Source organism: Macaca thibetana, chromosome 9 (genome assembly GCF_024542745.1).
Source record: "Macaca thibetana thibetana isolate TM-01 chromosome 9, ASM2454274v1, whole genome shotgun sequence".
NCBI classification, from domain to species: Eukaryota; Metazoa; Chordata; class Mammalia; order Primates; family Cercopithecidae; genus Macaca; species Macaca thibetana.
This window is the reverse complement of record NC_065586.1, coordinates 55,011,532-55,020,908: the sequence shown is the minus strand read 5'-3', so window position 1 is coordinate 55,020,908 and position 9,377 is coordinate 55,011,532. Positions and strand designations below refer to the sequence as shown.

The window sequence follows — 9,377 nt, the reverse complement described above, 5'->3', positions numbered from 1 at the left end:
AGAATGAGGAAAGTAACAGGAAGAATTGCTCAAGTTAGACTAAGATGCAGGATTCTGAATGCAAGCAAATGACAAGACAGTAGACAGTGGCTGCTGGCCATTACTATGTATTATTATTATTATTATTATTATTATTATTAGTTTGAGGCAGAGTCTTGCTCTGTCACCCAGGCTGGAGTGCAGTGGCGCGATCTCGGCTCACTGCAAGCTCTGCCTCCCAGGTTCATGTCATTCTCCTGCCTCAGGCTCCCAAGTAGCTGGGACTACAGGCGCCTGCCACCACACCCGGCTAATTTTTTTGTGTTTTCAGTAGAGACGGGGTTTCACCATGTTAGCCAGGATAATCTCGATCTCCTGACCTTGTGATCTGCCCGCCTCGGCCTCCCAAAGTGCTGGGATTACAGGCGTGAGCCACTGTGCCCAGCCACTATGTGTTATTAAGTGTAGCTGTTGAGGCATTTTCCATCATGGGGGAAACATGCGTGGTGTATGCAGGCTTTCATCTTTGCCTGTTCTGATCTCTTCTCTCTCTCTTTCTCTTCCTCTTTTGCTCTCTCTCTCTCTCTCTAGTTTATCTGTGTGTCTCTCTGTGTGTAGGGGGGGGGGTGCCAACCCCCTGTGCAGTCAAAAATGTGCATATAATTTTTACTCCCACGCAGCTTAACTCCTAATAGTCTACTGTCAACCAGAAGTCTTACCAATAATATAAACAGTTGATTAGCACATATTTTGCATTTTATTTGTATTATAGACTGTATTCTTACAAGAAAGTAAACTTTAAAAAAGAAAATGTTATTAAGAAAATCATGGCCAGGTGCGGTGGCTTACACCTGTAATCCCAGCACTTTGGGAGACCGAGGCAGGTGGATCACCCGAGGTCAGGAGTTCGAGACCAGCCTGACCAATATAGTGAAACCCCGTCTCTACTAAAAAAAAATACAAAAAAATTAGCCAGGCCTGGTGGCATGCACCTGTAGTCCCAGCAAATTGGGAGGCTGAGACAGGAGAATGGCTTGAATCTGGGAGGTGGAGATTGCAGTGACCCGAGATCGTGCCACTGCACTTCAGCCTGGGAGAGAGAGCAGGACTCCATCTCAAAAAAAAAAAAAAAAAAAAGTCATAAGCAAGAGAAAATATATGAGCCTATTCAACATGAAGACAACGAGGACAAAAACCTTTATGATGATCCACTTCCACTTAATGAGTAGCAAAGAGGAGGGGCTTGTCTTCCTGTCTCAGGGGTAGCAGAGGTGGGAGAAAATCCATGTATAAGTGAACCTGCACAGTTCAACTCTGTGTTGTCCAAGGGTCAACTGTATTTATACTAATATGTTCAACATATCTAGTTTAGTTTTTATTGAAAGAGTAATTAAAATACTCCTAAAAAGTATGTGATCAAAAGTAGGCCTCCCTTTTACGCCTGATCCCCAAGTCCTCCTCCCTAGAGGCAACAATTCTCATAAACTTCTTGGATATACTTTCAGAAATAATCTATGTATGTGCTTACCAAAATAAATAGCACAACTTACTAAAACAAATAGCATTCTTCTTCAATACCAACAACAAACAATGAAACAAAATGATAGAAAATATTATAATTTACACTATAGCCATGAAAACTACAAAATGCCTAAAATTTGGCCTAAAAATATTGCAAGATGACTTTATGGAGGAAAAGTTTAAAACCCTACTGGAGTGCACAAGTGAACGTACACAATTCTATATGTGAGCCATATTCATGGATTGAACAGCTTTATAGCTATGTCAATGCTCCTCAAATAAATCCGTGCATTCAGTGCAATTCCAAATAAAAAATACTCATCACAAATTTGTGAGAAACTTGGTAATATTACCCTAAAATTTATGTGGAAGAGTATCATTATACAAAGAACTAAGTTTTGAGCAATTTTGAACACTAAAAACAAAGAGGCAGAATTTATCCTACCATGTAGTAGGTACATTATAATGCTATGGTAACAGGAAGCAAAAAGGTAGTGACATATTATAGAACAGAGAACAGACATATTATAGAATATGTCTGACATAATATAGAACAGACATATTCAGAACATATCTGAACAGAACAGAGGGCTCAGAAATAGACCCATGTATATGAAATTATACATGATAAAACCGTTTACAAATTAGAGGGCAGATTTTTGTTTACTGGAGGACTGTGGGGAAAATTATTTATTATGTGAGTAAAAACAACATTGGATCTCTATCTCACAGCATGAACAAAGGTAAGTTCAAAATGAATTAAAAACTTAAATGCAAAAGATAAAATATAAATATATGTGGATGAAGAGACGGGCAAATATCTTTGTGTCTTTTGAGGAAGAGGAAGATGTTCTGAACAAAACTGAAAAAGCACAAGCCCCAAGGGAAAAACAATCCGTGGATCTCATCAGATTGAAATCAAGGATTTCTATTCAATAAAGGTCACCATAGACAAAATTAACAAAACCTGAGAAGTAATCAATAGCAAGACTGTACAAGGAAATTTTTGCCTATGAGTGAGAAAAAGATAGGAAATACAAGAGGGAATAATGGCCAAAGACTGCGAGTAGGCGGAGCACAAAAGGAGAAATCCAGGGGACAAAGAATTGTGGATCACTCTGCAATAGAGCAATACACATTTGACCAACGTGCGACTTCATTCACATTAGCTGGCCAAAAAGTCAAAAGTTGGTGAACAGAAAATTTGACCCAAAATGTAGAAAACTGGGAATGCTTATCCACTGTTCTGGGAAGTATAGATGGTCTGCTTGTACATACGAAAATTCGATGATGATTAGATACTCCATGATCCAGAATCTACTCTCATCTTCCTATCAATCCTAGAAGCCATTCACTGAATCATGTTTGTGGGAGTAGAGAGATAGAGGCTATGTAGGGGTCTATGCCAGGGCCTTGAGCAGACTTACTAGAAAATGCTATGCAGCAGTTACAAGCAAGAAAAAAAAATGCACGTGGAGAAACATGATCTCAAACAAAATCATGTTGAGTGAATAAAAATCATAGAATGAGATATGTAGTATGCTTTTATGTAAATTTAAAGCCCATACAATCACAAAATTTACTATATAAAGAAGAGTGATACATCAGACACATTAGAAGTGTTCCTACCATGGGAGGAGGAAAGGGACTGAGAACCACGCATGGTGAAGAATAAACAAAACAAGAGAAGGCAGAATGGGAGAGTCTCCCTGGAATGGTCAAGTATGATCAACTCCAGCCTCTGTCCTAAGGAATAAGAAATCAATAAATAGATCAATAATTCATTTTATTCCTTAAATTTTACCACAAAGTTGAGTTGTACTTTGTTGACACATTATATTTCATGGACAATTGAACTTTCTTTAATTTTTGAGTTTGCAGTTTTCTTTTTAAATTTAGGAAACTTTTTTCCAGGTGTCAAATGTTTTCTTGTGCCTTTTGAAGACATGCTAGGATTCAGGCACTGAGCCTATACCATTAGAAAGCCTAATTGTATACATAGTGTCAGATTTCATGGTAATATTCCAATATATTCCAATATATTCAGTAGTCAGATTTTGTTGGATATTTGGATTGTTTACAGTGTTCTTTTTTCTTATAAACAATATTGTAATGAACATCATTGATATTCATCTTTGCACTGATGATGTATATCAGCAGGTTAAATTGCTAAAAGGAGCATTGCCAAGGTGATATTTATATATTTACTTGAAAAGAAACTGACTAATTACCCTTGTACCAATTTATACTCTCACCCTTGTGAACATTAGGTATTATCAAACTTTTTAATTTTTACTGTTAATTAAAGAAATATTTTATTCATTATTTAGATTGTTATTTACTTACTTAGAAATGGCTTTGCATAATTTTTTCATATTGTCACAAGCCATTCATATTACCATGGTTGGTCTTTTTCTTATTAATTTACCAGTATACTTTATTTATTAAGAATGTGAATTCTTTTTCATATGTTCTACAAATTTAAAGCTAGCTAGATACATGTTTATCTCTATCTTTGTGTGCTGTGTCTAATTGCGATTTTTGCAATAACTTGATGGCAAAAACAGCAATTACTTTTGCACCAACCTAATATATCTAAATCACTTATTTTTATTGTATAACTTTTATGGTTTTAATTTTTAGTTTAATTTAGTCTACCTGGAATTTACTCTGGAGTAAGAAGTAACATAGGGACTTAAAAGCTTAATTTTTTCCCCTATACTTAGTCAATTGTCCCAACATTATTTATTGAATCACCCATATTTTCCCATTAATTTAGGATATCACCTTTGTCATACACTAAATACACTAAATTATTTGGAAGCTTTTTAAAAAATTAGAACTTTTTCCCATTGATTTGCATCTTGTTAATATGCCAATATATAATACTTAGTCATTCTAGATTTATGGGATAATTGGAGTCACTCCTTCTTAGCACTCCTATTTTCATAATTTTTGTGCTGCAAAGTTTCTTGTTTTCCATATATAAGGTAGAATAATATTGTCTAGCTTTAAAAAAGTGAGAAGGGCATCTGTGCAAGGGGATGGCCTGCCATGGGGAAGCAGAGCACAGGCCAGGAGAGGAGCACGTCCATGCAGGGAGGAGGTTGTGGCCAGAACGAGAGATTGGTTACATACAGGTCAAATAAGTAAATCTCTTAAGTGTAATGGAAACCAGGTTTCTGGCTGTGAGAGAAGAAAATTGCAACTATGGAAAAGGAGAAAACCAGAATGGATTTTGTGATACTGGATAGGAACAAAAGGTTTTGTGGTGAACTCATGGTTAAGCAGTTAAGTACAAATGTATAAATGTAAGTGTGTATATGTGCATGTATGTGAGGTGAGTATATTCTAGCTCTGTTCACTGAAAGAGTCTGGGAGTGGTGACACCCCAGTGGCAATGAGCACACCTAGCAGCAGTTCTTGGCTTCTACATAGCATCTGTATTATGCACCAACATAATAGTTTCCTGTTGTTGCTGTAACAAATCACCACACACTAAGTGAGTTGAAACAACTAATTTATTATCTCACAGTTATGGAGGTTAAAAATCCAAAATGGGCCCCACAGCATTAAAAATCAAGACATTCGTAGAGCTAGGGAACATCAGTTCAACCTGGAGGTTCTAGCCATGAAAGAAATGGATTTTCTAGCCAGGAAAGAATCCATTTTCTTTCCTTATTCCAGCTTCTAGAGGCCACCACATTCCTTGGCTTGTGGTCCCTTCCATCTTCACTGCCTTCAGAGGCCTCACTCTGATGTCTGCTTTCTTCCTCACATCTCTGATTGACTTTCCGGGCTCCTTCTTTCACTGATAAGAACTCTTCTGGTAACACTGAGCCTATCTGGGTAATCCAGAATAAACTACCCATTTCAAGATAAACTCCTCTTAACTTAATAACATCTGCAAAGTCCCTTTGCCGTGTAAGATAACATATTCACAGGTTCTGATGACTAGGATGTGGACATCTTTGGAGGGTGTTATTCTGCCCACCATCCCCTTCTCCATTAAAGGGGCCTGGGAGCAATGGCTGATTCTAGGGCTGAAACATCTTGTTGTGCCAGAAAATAAGAAAGGATTCAAAGAATGAAAGAGGCCTTTCTAAAGGACACAAAAGCCAAAGGCCAGATCAAGAACAAGATACATAATGACAGTTACAAATTCCAAGTTAGAACAAAATAGGAATCCAGGAGTTCATATGGATATAAATAAATTAATAAATAAATTTCAAGCTTCAGGATGGGCGCTGGTCACCAGAAAGACCAAGGCATGATTTGAGAGTTGAAACTTTCAGACCTTCCAGGAGAAGCAAGGAGGGACAGATAGGGCCCAATTACCAATGATTAATGATGTTATCAGTCATGCCTCTGTAATGGAATCTTTACAGAAACCCCTGAATGAGAGGGCTAGAGAGCTTCTGAATTGGTGAACACATGGAGGTGCTGGGAGGGTTGCTTACTTGGAGAAGGCCTGGAAGCTCCGTGTCACTGTCTATCTTCATACTTTGCCCTATGCATGTCTTCTCATTTGGCTGTTTCTGAGTTACACCCTTTATAATAACTGAAATACATAAGTAAAGGGTGTTCCTGAATTCCGTAAGTCATTCTAGTGAATGATTGCATTGGGACCAGGTATGTTGTGGAAATCTCTGAATTTATAGCTTGTCTGTCAAAACTACAGGAGACCCAGGGCTTGCAACTGGTGTTTGCAGTGGGGGCAGTCTTGTGGGACTAAGTCCTTAATCCCTGGGGTCTTTACTAACCGTGGGTAGTTTGTATGAGAAATGAATTGAATTGTTGGACATCCAGCTGGTGTCAGAGAATCAGAGAGTTGATGGTTGGGAAAGACACCCCATATATGCTGTCAAGAGAGTTGACTGAGGAGAAGCACTGTCACCTGGAGAACTAACTATTCCCAAGAAACAAGGGTAAATTAGAGGTAGACCAAACCATACCAGAGCTGAAATCCTGCCTTTACCCTGGATTGGAGTAAAAAATCAGTCACTACTTTATTGATCATTGGAAGAAGGGTGAGTTCTCTCAGGTGAAACTAATCTATTGCATGAGAAGTCAAAAGAGGGGTCACTCTTGAGGAGAGGACTGTCGTATTTAAAAGGGGCACAAGACAAACTCATGGGGCTGCCAGTCATGATGAGTTTGGAACTGGGCGCTAGGTACACAGATGTGTTCAGTATGTGAAAAATCATCAAGCAGACATTAACAATCTGTACCTTTTTCCCATAAGTATATTATACTTTCAAAAAGAAGTATACATTTAAAAAATTCCAGGTTTCAGTTCTGCTAAGATGGAGTAGCCCCATTTCTCCCAGGTTGTCCTTCTTACAGCTAAAGAACAACTGCCGTAAGCACAACAAACAAGCACAGGAAGACCCAGACGGGTGGGAAGAGGAAGGGTCCTTAGCACCTGAGGAGCAGCCTGGTAGTGAGTCCCTCAGGTTTCCTTGTAGCCTCCCATGTGTCCCAGCCAGGGTGCTGCAGAAGCCTCCAATCCAGAACTTCCAACAGGCACAGAAAAAAATAAAAGGCTCCAAGAAAACCTATTATCCCAGGAAAAGGACCAGGACAGGAGCGACCTAACAACAGAAAACCTTGTTGGCAATACTCGCCTTACTCCAGCTGAATGCCAGTGGAAACAGCTTACCCACCCACACCCTGGCTTTTAGCAGGACAGAGCCAGAAATTGAGCCTGCACCTTCCTTCTTCTGTCCCCCTCCACATCACTGAAGCAGACGTGCTTTAATTTCTCCCTCAGGGAGATGCCAAGTGGAGAGGTAACCTTCCATTTTCCCCAGTGGAACTAAACAGTGCTCCCGCTTCCTGCCAAGCTAGTGCTAGCTGGGCTGAGTAGGAAGCCAATCATCAATTCTCTGCCCAGTGGAAGCAGTCAGTGCTCTAGCTCTTGACCAGCATAGCATCAGTAGGTTCCAGTGGGGAGCTGATCCTCCACCCACAACAAGGGGGTATGAGGTGGTACAAGGGGAAATAGCCAACACCTCACTTTTCTCCTATCCTGGCGTAGTATGTCCTGGAGAGGTGCTGAGCCTCCAGCCCCACTTAGCATCATGAGAGGGAATGACGTCGGGTGGGCAGGGCTAGATGGCACTTCAGTGGCTTCCTTTCCCTTCCCTGCTATCATGGTGTCAGCAGGACCCAATGGGTAGCTGAGCTTCCTCCCACAACCTGCAGCAATAAAAGAGTGTGAGTCAGCCCTATGCTTTGGCCCTCCTTGTGGCATCAAAGCCCCACAGGAAGCTGAACATAACACCCACACAGCCCTCTGTTACACCGCAAAGGGAGTTTTATTATTTCCTCCTTAATTCCTGAAGAATGATGAAAAAATTAATTGAGATAAACAGTCTTATAACATAATGTCCAAAATGTCCAGCATACAATAAAAAAATTACTCATATACCAAGAACCAGGAAAACTATATCATACATAAGAATAGACAATCAACACTGAGATGAATCAGATGTTAGAATTATCTGCCAAGGACTTTAAAGCAGCCATCATAAAGATGCTTGGATGAGCAATTATGAATTCCCTTAAAGCAAATAAAAAAAGTTGAAACTCTCGGCAGAGAAACAGAACTTATAAAAAAAGAACCAAATGAAAATTATAGAAATGAAAAATACAATAACACTCAAAATTCTAGCTGGATGGGTGCAATAGTAGAGCAGAAATGACAGAAGATAGAATTAAAGAACTTGAAGAAGCATCAATAGAATTTACCCAACCTAGTAAACAGAGAGAAAGTAGACTGAGCAATTTAACAAAGTCTCAGGATCTGGGCAACAATAACAGAAGAATTAACATGTGTATAATTGGAGTTCTAGAAAGAGGAAGTAGAGACTGGGCCCCAACAACACTGAAAAAGTAAAAACTGAAAACTTCTTAAATTTGGCAAAAGATAGAAACCTACAGATTCAAGAAGCAGAGTGAATTCCAAATAAAATAAAGCCAAAGAAATTCATGACAGACACATCATAATTAAACTTGTGAAAACTAAAGATAAAAAAAATCTTAAAAGTATCCAGAAGCAACACATTATCTCTAGGAAAACACCAGTTTAAACAACAGAGAATGTCCTCATCAGAAATCACAGAGGCAAGGAGGAAGTATCGCAACATTTTTCAAGAACTGTAAGAAAATAATTGTCAACTGCAAATTATATAGGCAAAGAAAATATTCTTCAAGAATTAAGGGGGAAATAATAAAATTCTCAAATGAGGGAAAAGTAAGAGAACTTTTGTCAGCAAACTTACCGTTAAGAATGGTTTAAGAAATTGCTCTAAATAGAAAGTGATAACAGAACAAGTGTTGGAACTTCAGAAAAGAAAAACAAACAATGTAATGAGTAAAGATAACAGACGATCCCCCTTCTCAAGAGTTTCTTAAATAATATGTGATGGTTGAAGCAAAAATTATAACACCATCTAATGCGGTGCTCAATGTATGTAGAGAAAATACTTACAAAAATAGTAGGAATGGTAAATAAATCAAAATGTAAGTAAGATTTCTAAACTTCACTCATGTAGTAAAATGTCAATATTAGTAGACAGTGATAAACCATGCATGTATATTGAAATACCTAGAGCAACCACTAAAACAATTATACAAAACCATATACTAAAAATCACTAAAACATATCAAGATGGAATTCTAAAAAATATTTAACCCACAAGAAGGTGAGAAAGTGAAAGAGAGAAATGAGAAGCATAGGACATGGACAGAAAACAAATTAATAAAATAGCAGACTTAAGCTCTAATGTATCTACAGTTACCCTAAATGTAAATGGTCTAAATAGACCAGATAAAAGAAAGAGATTGAAATTGGCAGAGTAGATTTAGAAAAT

At 38.4% G+C, this 9,377-nt stretch overlaps 1 protein-coding gene across 1 annotated transcript in view; it reads left to right on the top strand.

The window, feature by feature from the left end:
- Positions 1 to 600: 600 nt before the first annotated feature.
- Positions 601 to 9,377, top strand: part of PPIF (peptidylprolyl isomerase F) — an 860,147-nt gene continuing 851,370 nt past the window's right edge. Inside the window, exon 1 of the mRNA XM_050803547.1 lies at positions 601 to 605. The gene's annotated coding sequence lies outside the window, so the exon portion shown is untranslated. The remainder of the gene's footprint in view (positions 606 to 9,377) is intronic.